This window comes from Aotus nancymaae, unplaced genomic scaffold (assembly GCF_030222135.1).
Source record: "Aotus nancymaae isolate 86718 unplaced genomic scaffold, 86718_ANA_hifiasm-v0.15.2.pri h1tg000028l, whole genome shotgun sequence".
NCBI classification, from domain to species: domain Eukaryota; kingdom Metazoa; phylum Chordata; class Mammalia; order Primates; family Aotidae; genus Aotus; species Aotus nancymaae.
Genome location: NW_026988441.1, coordinates 2,840,117 through 2,854,404, shown reverse-complemented (window position 1 = coordinate 2,854,404; position 14,288 = coordinate 2,840,117). Strand labels below are relative to the sequence as shown.

The 14,288-nt window shown below is 44.5% G+C and overlaps 1 pseudogene; it reads right to left on the bottom strand.

Moving 5' to 3' along the window:
* Positions 1–7,403: 7,403 nt before the first annotated feature.
* LOC105734485 (zinc finger protein 665-like) overlaps positions 7,404–14,288 on the bottom strand; it is a 57,857-nt pseudogene continuing 50,972 nt past the window's right edge.

Sequence of the window (14,288 nt, the reverse complement as noted above, 5' to 3'; positions counted from 1 at the left end):
ATGGGGTTTCACCATGTTGACCAGGATGGTCTCGATCTCTTGACCTCGTGATCCACCCGCCTCGGCCTCCCAAAGTGCTGGGATTACAGGCGTGAGCCACTGCGCCTGGCCCGTTTTTCATTTTTAGTAGAGACAGGGTTTCACCATACTTTCCAGGCTGGTCTCGAACTCCTGACTTCAGATGATCAGCCTGCCTTGGCCTTCCAAAGTGCTAAGATTACAGGCATGATCCACCATGCCCAGACTTTTTTTTTTTTTTTTTTTTTGAGACAGTGTCTCCCTCTGTTGACCAGGTTGGAGTGCAGTGGCATGATCTCAGCTCATTGCAGTCTGCACCTCCTAGGCTCAAGGGACTCTCCTGCCTCAGTCTCCAGAGTACATGTGATTACAGGTGTGCACCATCACACCCGGTTAATTTTTTTTGGCAGAGATGGGGGTCTCACTGTGTTGCCCAGATGGCCTCACACTACTGAACTGAAGCAATCCCCTTGCCTCAGTCTGCGCCCAGCCCCTCTTTCTTCATTACTCTGCTTCCCTCCCTAATTCTGCACATCTCTCTCATTCTCCCCTTCTCCCTCTAGCTCTTCCTTTCTTTTCCTTTTCCCTGGGATTCTGCTCCTCACTTTGTACCCCTCTCCTCTCCTGCTGTTTATCCCCTTCTTCCCTCTATTTCTTCTCTTCCGCCTCTTCTGCTCCATCCTCTTGACTTACTGAACTTCTGGTTGCTCCTTCTCCCCAGTCTTTCAATCGTCCTCAATCTCCATATATTTCCACCTCTTCTGTTATCTCTGTGCCTCTGCTCCCCGTTAAATTCTCCTTTGTTATACTCCGTCCCCACTCTCTGGCACCCCAGATTTCCAGATGTCCTTCTTGCTGTGGTTCTGTTGCCTCCCTGTTCTTGCCACCAGCACCACTCTGCTCTGTCTGCCCAGCTCCGAATGCGTCCTCCTCTCCCTCAGTCTGATGAGCCTCCCTCTTTGCTGGCCTCTCCCTACCTTGCTGTCCTTCATCTCTCTGTATATGTAGCTTTTCTCTACGTTTTTGTCTCTTGGCAGATCTTTTCACCCATCCCCTACTTTGCCATCTGTTATAGATTTTTCTAATTCCCCTTTTCCCTGTCTCAGGTTTGCGACTGCTCTCTCTCTCTCTCCTGATTCCTTAGGCCCACACAATCCCAGGAGAGTTTGGAGTAAGACGCCTGCATCCCAGAGAAGCGTATTTTCCAGGAGCTGGAGCTGGGCAAGCAAGACACCCGTGACAAAGGACAGGCCCCGGACACCTCCCCAACGTGGGATCAGAGGAAGCGGTTACTGCCAAGGGGAGACCTGGTGAACAGCAGGGCCCGGCATGAGGAAGGAGGTGAGGGCTGATGGCACCTTAAAACAAGAGTGGGGCCGGGCGCGGTGGCTCAAGCCTGTAATCCCAGCACTTTGGGAGGCCGAGGCAGGTGGATCACGAGGTCGAGAGATCGAGACCATCCTGGTCAACATGGTGAAACCTTGTCTCCACTAATACAAAAAATTAGCTGGGCATGGTGGTGCCTGCCTGTAATCCCAGCTACTCAGGAGGCTGAGGCAGGAGAAATGCCTGAACCCAGGAGGTGGAGGTTGTGGTTAGCCGAGATCGCGCCATTGCACTCCAGCCCGGGTAACAAGAGCGAAACTCCGTCTCCAAAAAAAAAAAAAAAAAAACTGGGACTGGGGCCCCAGTGCTGCACTTCAGGGACCCACAACAGCGAGGCTGGGAGGCGCGCAGCGCAGGAATCCACCTCTAGGGTGACAGCTTTAGAAAGCGCAGGGTGGGAAAAGAAAAAAATTTTGAGCAAAAAAATTACGAGATAAAAAGTGTATACATTGTTCTATAGCAGAAAGACTAGGGACATGACCAGCTTCGAGGCCACTTTTATCCCAAAAGGAAGCTAAGTCTTTTTGGTAGTCGGGATATCTTGGAGGTTGAGAGTGTGTGGTAACAAGCGCTACCGCTTGCGGGAATGGTTGCAGTGAGCGTAGATTTCACCGCTGCACTCCAGCCTGGATAACAAGAGCGAAATTCCATGTCAGAATAAAAGAGTTCAGTCAAGAGCCTTATATATATGAGGCAGTGAGCCTGAACAATGTCCTTTCTAGGAGGGATTTCTGCAGCAGTGACTGCTGCTTAGGTAAGATGATCACTACTTTATGTGAAGAACACTGTCACAGTGCCAGTGACAGACACTTCTGTGATGCTCCTCAAAAACCAGAATGAAAGGCTGGGCACGATGGCTCACACCTGTAATCCCAACACTTGGCCAGAGGCTGACGTTGGCAGAGTACTCGACCATGAAGTTGAGACCTGCCTGGCCGTAATGGTGATACCTTATCTCTAATAAAAATATGAAAATTAGCCAGGTATGGTGGCCTGTGCCTGTAATTCCAGTTAGGTTGAGAGGCTGAGGTACAAGAAATGCTTGAACCCAGGAGGTAGAGGATGCAGACCTCAGATCTTGACAGTGTACACCAGCCTGGGCAATGGAGGGAGACTGTCTCAAAAACAAACAGTCAGAATCACAGCTGGAGACACTTGTCAGTCAGTGTCATGCTTTCTATCTCGTATCCTGGACCATGCAGACAATTCTGCTCAGGGCTTCCAGGGGCATCTCTGCATAGAGCAGGACGATGTTCAACTGTATTAGTCCATGTGTTCATGAATTTTCTGTTTTTATGTAAAGTCACTGCATAGGAGAGTCCCTAAGAAGCTATTTATGCCCAACAGAAGGGTCCTCACTGCAGACATCAATGACATGTATATCAAAAGCATATATGGGGCAAAATCGCAACAGAGAATACAAACCAGGAAGAGCCAAGCTAGACAAGGGCAGATTCCTCATGTATGGAGGGACGTTTTCCTCACCCACAGACTCCAGGTTCCTGTAGTTCTCCAACATCACTTCCCTGTATAAAGCCCTCTGCATAGGGGTCAGGCATTTCCACTCCGCCAAAGAGAATTCTGTAGACACATCCCTGAAAATCAAGCGTCTCTACTAAGAATAAAAAAAAATTAACTGAGTGTGGTCACGCACACCTCTCGTCCCAGCTACTTGGGAGAGTGAAGGAAGAGGGAGCTCTCAGTTAGAGGGTCTTAGTTTGTTGTCCAGTCTGGCCTGGACCTCCGGGCTCAGGGATTCTCAATAAGAGAAAAAAGTGATTAGCCGGGTGCGGTGGCTCACGCCTGTAATCCTAGCACTTTGGGAGGCTGAGGTGGGTGGATCACCTGAGGTCAGGAATTCAAGACCAGCATGGCCAGCATGGTGAAACCCCATTTTTTTTTTTTTTTTTTTTTTGAGATGGAGTTTCACTCTTGCTACCCAGGCTGGAGTGCAATGGCGCGATCTCAGCTCACCGCAACCTCCGCCTCCTGGGTTCAGGCAATTCTCCTGCCTCAGCCTCCTGAGTAGCTGGGATTACAGGCACGTGCCACTATGTCCAGCTAATTTTTTGTATTTTTAGTAGAGACGGGGTTTCACCATGTTGACCAGGATGGTCTCGATCTCTTGACCTCGTGATCCACCCGCCTCGGCCTCCCAAAGTGCTGGGATTACAGGCGTGAGCCACGGCACCCGGCCCCAATTTTTAAATTTTTTAGGAGAGATGGGGTTTCATCATTTTGGCCAGGCTAATCTCAAACTTGTATCCTGAGGTGATCCACCCGCCTCAGCTTCCCAAAGTGCTAAAATTACAGGCGTGAGCCACTGTGCCAGCCTAGGTTTTGTTTAAAGAAACAAAAACCAGGCCAGGCAGTGAAACCGTGTCTTTACTAAAAATACAAAAACTAGCTGAGTGTGGTGGCATGTGCCTGTAGTCTCAGCTACTCGGGAGGCTAATGTAGGAGAATCGCTTGAACCCAGGAGGTGGAGACTGCAATTAGTTGAGTTTGCACCACTGCACTCCAGTCTGGCAACAGAGCGAGACTTTCTCAAAAGAAAAAACATTAGCGTGGTACGGTGGTGCGCGTTTATAATTCCAGCTACTTGGGAGGCTGCAGAATCGCTTGAACGTGGTAGGCAGAGGTTGCAGTGAGCCCAGATTGCACCACTGCACTGCAGCCTGGGTGACAGGAGCAAGACTTTATCTGAAAAAAAGAAAAGAAAAGAAACGGCCGGGTGCAGTGACTCAAGCCTGTAATCCCAGCACTTTGGGAGGCCAAGGCGGGTGGATCATGAGGTCAAGAGATTGAGACCATCCTGGTCAACATGGTGAAACCCCGTCTCTACTAATACAAAAAATTAGCTGGGCATGGTGGTGCATGCCTGTAACCCTAGCTACTCAGGAGGCTGAGGCAGGAGAATTGCCTGAACCCAGGAGGCGGAGGTTGCGGTGTGCCGAGATCACGCCATTGCACTCCAGCCTGGGTAACAAGAGCGAAACTCCGTCTCAAAAAAAAAAAAAAAGAAAGAAAAAAACAGGCTGAGTAAAGTGGCTAACGTCTGTTTGCCAGGCTGATCTCAAACTGTTAACCTCAAGTGATCTACCTGACTTGGACAAGTGCTGTGATTACAGACATGAGCCATTGCACCTGGCCCATTCTTTTAAACATAAACACTGTTTATATCAATTAATACTTGAACTCAATGTTAAGTCAAATCACACTCAAGTCAGTGCTGAATGGACTCTAATGTCAATTAATGCTTGAAGGTTTGCTATGCTTTTTGCATTTGGAACAATTATCTCAAAAACGAATTTGCTTATTTTCTACTAGGAGATATCGTGGACTAAAGACCTTGCCACACTTAAGACATCTGTAAAATTTCTGTCCAGTATGGATTCTCAGCTGTCCAGTGAGGTGCGAACGTGAAGTAAAGGCTTTGCCACAATCATCACACTTGTTTTTTGTTTTCTGTATGAATCCTGTTTCATTTACAACGAAGCTTGACTGAACATCTTGCCACAATTATGATGTTTGTAAGGTTTCTCTCCAGTATGAGTTCACTGATGAACTACAAGGTATGAATGATGTCTGAACAATTTGCCACATTTATTACACTTATAAAATCTCTTTATTGCGGATTCTCTACTGATATGCAATGGTTGTAGCATTATTGAAGACTTTGTGACAATCATTGTATTAGTAAAGTTTCCCCTATATCATGGATGGCTTGATGGTGAATAAATGTTGACTGTGCACTAAAGGTTTTGCCAGACTCATTCCACTTGTAGGGCTTCCCTCCAGTATAAATTCTATGATGGATTACAAGGTATGACATCAGACTGAAGGTCCTGCCACACTCATTACACTGGTAAGTTTCCTCTCCGGTGTGAAGTTTATGATGGACTACAAGGGATAACATCTAACAGAGGTCTTGCCACACTCATTACACTTCTAAGGTTTCTCTCCAGTATGAAGTCTATGATGGTGTGTAAAGGATAATAAGTGACAGAAGGTCTTGCCACTCTCTGTGCAAGCCCTGAATCACGCCCAAAAGCCTTGTAACAAACCTTACATTTCTATGGTTTTTTTCTAGCGTGAATTATTTTATGTCGTTCAAGGTTTGATCTGCGACTGAAAACTTTGTCGCATTCTTCACATTTGTAAGGTTTCTCTCCAGTGTGAAGTCTACGATGGTATTTAAGGGATGACGTGTGAGTGAAGGTCTTGCCACACTCATTACACTTGTAAGGTTTCTCTCCAGTATGAAGTCTACGATGGTATGTAAGAGATGACATCTGAATGAAAGTCTTGCCACACTCATTACACTGATAAGGTCTCTCACCAGTATGAAATTTATGATGGCATGCCAAGGATGATGGGTGACTGAAGGTCTTGCCACACTCATTACACCGATAAGGTTTCTCTCCTGTATGAAGTCTACGATGGCCTACAAGGGATGACATCTGAAAGAAGGTCTTGCCACACTCATTACACTTGTAAGGTTTCTCTCCTGTATGAAGTCTATGATGGACTGCAAGGGATGATGACTGACTGAAGGTCCTCCCACATTGATCACACTTGTAAGGTTTCTCTCCAGTATGACGTCTAAGATGACATGCAAGGTTTGCTTTTTGATTAAAAACCTTGCCACATTCATTACACGTGTAAGGTTTCTCTCCAGTATGACATCTAAGATGACATGTAAGCTGTGATTTTTGATTAAAAACCTTGCCACATTCATTACACGCATAAGGTTTCTCTCCAGTATGAACTCTCTGATGTTCTGCCAGGTGTGAATCACGCCGAAAAGCCTTGTCACAAACCTTACATTTGTATGGTTTCTCTCCAGTATGAATTCTCCTATGTGTTTCAAGGTGTGATTTGCGACTGAAACCTTTGTCGCATTCTTCACAATTGTAAGGTTTCTCTCCAGTATGAAGTCTACAATGATATGAAAAGAGTGCTGGCTGATTAAAACCCTTGCCACATTCATTACATGTGTAACGTTTCTCTCCAGTGTGAATTCTATGATGGCATTGCAGGGCTGACTTCTGAGTGAAGGTCTTGCCACACTCATTACACTTGTAAGGTTTCTCTCCAGTGTGAATTCTCTGATGCTCTGGAAGGTATGAATGACTCCGGAAAGCCTTGTCACAAACCTTGCATTTGTAAGGTTTCTCTCCAGTGTGAAGTATGCGATGACGTGCAAGGTGTGCTTTTGTACTAAAACCCTTACCACATTCATTACATGTGTAAGGTTTCTCTCCAGTATGAAGGGTCTGATGACGTTCAAAGTGTGATTTTCTACTAAAACTCTCACCACATTCATTACATGTGTAAGGTTTCTTTACAGTGTGAATTCTATGATGGCACTGCAGGGCTGACTTCTGAATGAAGGTCTTGCCACACTCATCACACTTGTAAGGTTTCTCTCCAGTATGAACTCTATGGTGACATACAAGGTTGTGCTTCTTATGAAAGCCTCTGCCACATACATCACATTTGTATTGTTTCTTTACTGAATGGGTTATTTGATGTCTCCTTAAGAGATAACTATTATGAAAGGCTTTGCCACACTCAGTACAATGGAAAGGTTTTTCTCTGTGTACTTCCTGTTTTTGTGTGGATGATGAAGAATGGAGGACGTTATTCTCATGCTTATTAGAAACATAGGTTTCAAGCCCACGAGAAATTCTTTGGGCTGTGGAAACTGAGGAAGCATCACTGACGGACTTCTCTACTTGATTATCAATGTTTCCTTCAGTCTGAAATATGTGCAGTTCAGGCAGATGCGAATGAAAGCTTAATCCAAGCTGATCTCCAATAGGCTTCCTGCCAGCACACCTTTCCTCATATTGCTGTGTACCACCAGTCACCTCCTTGGGTTCTGTCATGAGTGCTTCATGGCCATTTCCTTTGACTTCTTGACTCTGAAACTCAAACTCGTGAGTATCTTTATCAACTTCTGGGAAGCAAGAATCTCCAATGTGATGACTTGTATATTTTTCCAATGTCCCTGTGTGGAACCCTTCTCTTGTACTCCCTTGCCCTGCTGGTGAGAACTTCAACATGGATTTTAAAAAGCTATCTGAAAAACATAAAGACCAGTAGGTTTCCAATTAGGTACAAATGGTAATGGTCAATATGGAAATGTGCAAATATTACATAAAGAACAATAGTTATTTTAAACTTCCCAAATGTGATCGTGAAAGTTTAAGAACACCCATCTCTACTATAAAGACAAAAATTAGCCAGACATGGTGGTGAATGCCTGTAAATCCCAGCTACTAAGGAGATTTCACCACTGCACTCCAGCCTGTGCAAGAAGAGCGAAATTCCATGTGAGAATAAAAAAGAGTTCAGTGAAGAGCCTTATATATATGAGGCAGTGACCCTGAACAACGTCCTTTCTAGGAGGAATTTCTGCAGCAGTCACTGCTGCTTAGAGAAAATGATCATTACTTTATGTGAAGAACACTGTTATAGTGCCTGTGAGAGAGGCTTCTGTGATGCGCCTCAAAACCTGGAATGAAAGTCCAGGCATAATGGCTCACACCTGTAATCCCAACACTTGGCCAGAGGCTGAAGCAGGCAGATTAGTTGAGACCAGGAGTTCGATACCAGCCTGGCCATAATGGTGATACCTTATTTCTACTAAAAATACAAAAATTAGCCAGGTATGGTGGCATATGCCTGTAATTCCAGTTAGGTTGAGAGGCTGAGGTAAGAGAATTGCTTGAACCCAGGAGGTGGAGGATGCAGAGCTCAGATCATGACAGTGTACACCAGCCTGGGCAATGGAGGGAGACTGTCTCAAAAACAAACAAACAGTCAGAACCACAGCTGGAAACACTTGTCAGTCAGTGTCATGCTTTCTATCTTGTATCCTGGACCATGCAGATAATTCTGCTCAGGGCCTTCAGCGGCATCTCTGCCTAGAGCAAGATGATGTTCAACTGTATGTGTTTATGAATTTTCTGTTTTTATGTAAAGCCACTGCATCGAAGAGTCCCTAAGAAGCTATTCATGCCCCATAAAAAAGTCATCACTGCAGACATCAATGACATGTACATCAAAAGCATATATGGGGCAAAATCACAACAGAGAATACTAACCAGGAAGAGCCAAGATAGACAAGGGCAGATTCCTCGTGTCTGGAGGGACGTTTTCCTCACCCACAGACTCCAGGTTCCTGTAGTTCTCCAACATCACTTCCCTGTATAAAGCCCTCTGCGCAGGCGTCAGGCATTTCCACTCTGCCAAAGAGAATTCTATAACCACATCCCTGAAAGTCAAGTGTCCCTAAAATGGAAAACACATTTCAACAAAACATTATGGAGCAGTGAGTTATCACCTATGAAATGAAAAACAAAATAAGTATTGATTTGATCCTAGACTCTGTTAGGAGAAATCCACATTAGGTACCTTTGAACATTTTTTCTGTATGGTTGCTTTTTATTGTACTTCTCCATAATAAATTTTAAAATCATGTAAGCTACTGTGGAAGTCTGTTTTATGGACAATATAAAAAATATATGCTGGGTGTGGAGGCTTACACCTGGAATCACAGCACTTTGGGAGGCTGAGGCGGGTGGATTGCCTGAGCTTACTATTTCCAGATCACCCAGGGTAACATGGTAAAACCCAGTTTTTACTACAAATACAGAAAAAAAAAATTAACTGGGCGCAGTGGCACATGCCTCTTGTCCCAGCTACTTGAGAGGGTGAGAGAATAGATTCACTTGCATCCCAGAGATGAGTTTGACAGTGAGCCGAGATTACACCACTGCACTCCAGCTTGGGCTGCAGAGTGAGACTCCGCCTCAAAAAACATATATATGTATGTAAATAAGGTCAGGCATAGTGGCTCACACCTGTAATCCCATCACACTGGGAGACTGAGGTGGGTAAATCACTTGACATCAAGAATTTGAGACAAATCTAGCCAACCTGGCAAAACCTAGTATCTACTAAAAATTAAAATATTAGCTGGGCACGGTGGGGGAAAGCCCCTGTAATCCCAGCTGTTCAGGAAAATGACACAGGAGAATTGCTTGAACCTTGAAGGCAGAGGTTACAGTAAGCTGCGATCACCCCACTGCACTCTGGCCTGGGCAATACAGCAAGACTCTTTCTAAAAATATATATAGATATTAGGCTGGGCGTGGTGGCTCACAACTATAATCCCTGCACTTTGGGAGGCCGAGGCGGGTGGATCACGAGGTCAAGAGATCGAGACTATCCTGGTCAACATGGTAAAACCCGGTCTCTACTAAAAATACAAAAATTAGCTGGGCATGGTGGCGCACGCCTGTAGTCCCAGCTACTCGGGAGGCTGAGGCAGAAGAATTGCTTGAACCCAGGGGGCGGAGGTTGCAGTGAGCCGAGATCGAGCCATTGCACTTCCGTCTGGGTAAGAGCAAAACTCTGTCTCAAAAAAAAAAAATACATATATATCTATATATATAGATAGATATTAAAAACTAGATATATATGTATATATAGAGATAGAGAGGGAGAGTGACAGTGCATGCAAATGATGTGTTCCTACACAAACCATGGGCTTGGCAGGGCACGATGACTCACTTCTATAATGCCAGCACTTATGGAGGCCTAGGTGAGCAGATCACAAGTTCAAAAGATCGAGACCATCCTGGCCAACATGGTGAAACCCCGTCTCTACTAAAAAAATACAAAAATTAGCTGGGTGTGGTGGTGTGTGGCTGTACTCCCAGCTACTCAGGAGGTTGTGCCAGGAGAATCACTTGACCTGGGGGCAGAGGTTGCAGTTAGCCGAGACAGCGCCACTGCATGCCAGCCTGTCGACAGAGTGAGAGCTGCTTCAAAAAATAAATAAATAAAATCATGGTCTTATTCATTAATGCACTCCTGCACACCCTTTAAATCACATCCACACACACACGTACCATTAACTTCAGTTCAAACATTACAAGAATAAAGCCAGAGAATATACATCATGATTTTAAAAACAGGAGAAAAAAAAGAGAAGACACATCAACAGCTACTCTCCCAGCTGAGGCGGGAAGACTGCGTGACCCCGGAGAGCAGAGATTTAAGTGAACCAAGACTGCACCAGTGTACTCCATCCTGGGTGACAAAGTGAGATTTCATCACCACCATCCCCCAAAGAGTTGGAAGCTCACTAAATTAAGAGATAACTTCAAGAAATCATAAAAGCAATGCATAAATAAAATGAGAAGGTCATCCAAGATACAGAAATTATCAAGAACTACACATAAACTCTGGAGCTAAAAATACAGTAACTAAATGGAAAAACTCAATACATGAGTTTAAAATTAGAATTCATTATGTAAATTAAAAATTAGTGAAGAGGGGAGGGGCGAGGTGGTTGACACATGTAATCCCAGGACTTTGGGAGGCCTAGATGAACAAATCACTTGAGGTCAGGAGTTCAGAGAGCACCCAGGCCATTATCGTGAAACCTTGTCTCTACTAAAAACACAAAGATTAGCAGGGTGTGGTGGTGGGCTCCTGTAGTTCCAGATACTCTAGAGGCTGAGGTGGGAGAAGCACTTGAACACAAAAGGGAAGGGTTGCAGTGAGCTGAGATTGTACCACTTCACTCCAAGCTGGACCACAGATAGAGGGAGACTGTAAAAAAAAAAAAAAAAAAAGGCTGATAACCATGGCTCATGGCTATAATCTCAGTACTTTGGGAGCATGAGGCGAGTGAGTATCCTGAGGTCAAGCGTTTGAGACCAGCCTGACCAACATGACGAAATCTTGTCTCTACTAAATATACAAACTTAGCTTGGTGTGGTGGCAGTTGCTATTCGAGAGGCTGAGGCAGGAGAATCACTTGAACCAGAAAGGCAGAGGTTGCACTCAGCTGAGATTGCACCACTGCACTGCAGCCTGGGTATCAAGAGCAAAGCTCCATCTCAACAACAAGAAAAAAAATTAGTGAAGAGGAAAAGAAACAACAACAACAAAGAATGAATCAAAATAAAGAGAGTCTAAACAGACTAACAGGATGCCATCAAGAACAACACCCTACACCTTGTGAAAGTCCCAGGCCGGGCGGGGTGGCTCAAGCCTGTAATTCTAGCACGTTGGAAGGCCAAGGTGGGGGAAAAACCTGAGTTGTGGAGTTCAAGACTGGCCTGGCTAACATGGTGAAATTCTGTCTCTACCAAAAATACACCAGTTAGCCAGGTGTGGTGGTATGCACCTGTTATCGCAGCTACTTGGAAGGTTCAGGTGAGAAAATCACTCTAATCCAGGAGGCAGAGCTTGAAGGCAGCCGAGATTGCACCACTGCACTCTAGCCTGGGAGATAGAGCAAAATTTTGTCAAAAGAAAAAAAAAAAAAAATCCCAGAAATCCCAGAAGACAGTGAGAGGGAGAAAGGAACAGAACAGGCTGTTGGAAGACATAATGGTCAAAATTTCCTAATTTCAGAAGGTAAAAGAAACAAATTCAAAATAAAAAAATAAATAAAATAAAATAAAAAAGAAAAGAAACAAATTCACATCTTAAGAATATCCAACTATAATAAATCTAAGAGACCTACAACAAACATCATCGTTGAGAAAATTCTGACTTGTGTGATAAATTATACTGTTTGCTGAGAGCAGCGGGAAGAAAAACCTAGTTGGCCCCCAGAGCAGAAAACTGGGGGCCAACAGAGTTATAAAACAGTAACGAATATGAGTATGTCTTACTCCGTGTGAATTAGTTCTTTGAACGAAGACCCTGGCCGAATAAAGGACCACTTCCTCTCCAGTTTGGTGTTTGAGAGGTTTGCTTCCTGGCCTTTTCCTGTCTTAGTACAATGCTTATCCACCCCGCCACCACTGCAAGTGCAGCAGCAGACTTGTGTAGTACTCAAAAAAATCAGTATTTTACCACAAACAATACAAACTGGAGTTTGTGAACCTTTACCTTCAGGAACAGTGGGTTTGCTTTTTAGGAAAATCGAGCCTTTTTTCTTTAGATAGAGTCTCACTCCGTCACCAGGCATCAGGCTGGAGTGCAGCGGCTCGACCTTGGCTCACTGTAACCTCTGCCTCCCGGGTTCAAGCAATTCTCCTGCCTCAGCCTCCCGACTAGCTGGGACTACAGGCGTGCGCCACCGTGCCCAGCTAATTTTTTTGTATTTTTAGTAGAGACGGGGTTTCACCTTGTTGACCAGGATGGTCTCGATCTCTTGATCTCGTGATCCACCCGCCTTGGTCTCCCAAAATGCTGGGATTACAGGCGTGAGCCACCGCGCCCAGCCGAAAATCTAGTCTTAACACTGAAGAGATAAAATTTCATATAGAAGTTATTGATAGTGAATTTACCAGAGAAATACAAATTGTAATGTCATCTTCCATTCCTTGGAGTGCTGAGCCTGGAGAACACATAGAATAACTCTTAATTTTATCTTACTTAAAATCAGGTCAAAGTAAAGATAAAAGGATTGGAGAATTTGAAAGTACGAATGAGCAGGGCAAAGCTGCATACGGGGTAAATCAAATAATGGATAAACGCCCAACATGTGAAGTCATTATCAAAGGCCAAGCAATGTAAAGGTTTAGTGATCCTGGCACAGATGTGTCCGTTATTTCTCTCCAGCACTGGCCCTCTTCTTGGCCTGTACAAAACGCTCAGTCTAATGTAGTCGGAGTGGGTCAGGCCTCAGAAGTTTATCAAAGCAGTCGTATTTTACTATGCGAAGGGCCTGAAGGACAACCTGAAACTATTCAGCCTATTGTGACTCAGATTCCTATGAACTTGTGGGGAAGAGACAGATTACAGCTGTGGGGAGCCAAAGAGTCAATACCTCAACAATCACGTAGTTCCCAAAGTCAACCAATGATGCAGGACATGGGCTATGTGCCTGGGATGGGTCTAGGAAAAGATTTACGAGATTTAAAGGAATCTTTAGAAGAAAAGAGACAAAGTTTTCAGCATGGTTTAGAATATTATTTTTAATGGCAGCCATTGTTAAGCCTTCAATCCAATAGCTTTAAAATGGTTAAATAATACACCAATTTGGATAGAACAATGGCAGCTTACAAAGGAAAAACTGGAGACTTTAGAAAACCTAGTTACTGAAGAATTAAAAAAAACACATATAGCTCCCACATTTTCACCTTGAAACTCTCCTTTTTTTTGTAATAAAAAAGAAATATGGAAAATGGAGAATGTTAACAGATCTTAGAACAATTAATACAGCTATCCAACTTATGGGAGCTCTGCCACCTGGACTACCTTTAGCCACTGATTCCAAACACTTGGGTACTAATTGTGATTAATTTCAAGGACTGTTTCTTTACTATTCTTTTGGCAGAAAATGACTGTGAGTGATGTGCGTTCACTAGTCTACAAATAATCAAAAACTTGCTAAAAGGCAGCATTGGAAAGTGCTTCCCCAAGGGATGTTAAACAGTCCCCCAATTTGTCAGACTTATGTGGGTCAAGCTATTGAGCCCACTCAGTTGACAAGGCCACTGGACTTTGTAACTGAGCTGGGCCAACCATGTGACTCCACATCCTATGACCGCCTCCCAGCTTGCAAAAAACTGTAACTTCTGTAACTTTCCACTGCCTCCCCCACAACCTATAAAACCAATTCCTGCTGGCTGCAGTGGCTCATGCCTGTAATCCCAACACTTTGGGAGGCTGAGGTGGGTAGATCTTAGGGTCAGGAGATCAAGACCATCCTGGCCATCATCTTGAAACCCTGTCTGTACTAAAATACAAAAATTAGCCAGGCGTGGTGGCATATACCTATAATCCCAGTTATTCAGGAGGCTGAGACAGGAGTATTGCTTGAACCCAGGTGGTGGAGGTTGCAGTGAGCTGAGATCACACTCCATTTTTAGTCTCAGGTGAATAAACAGCCACGTTGCTCA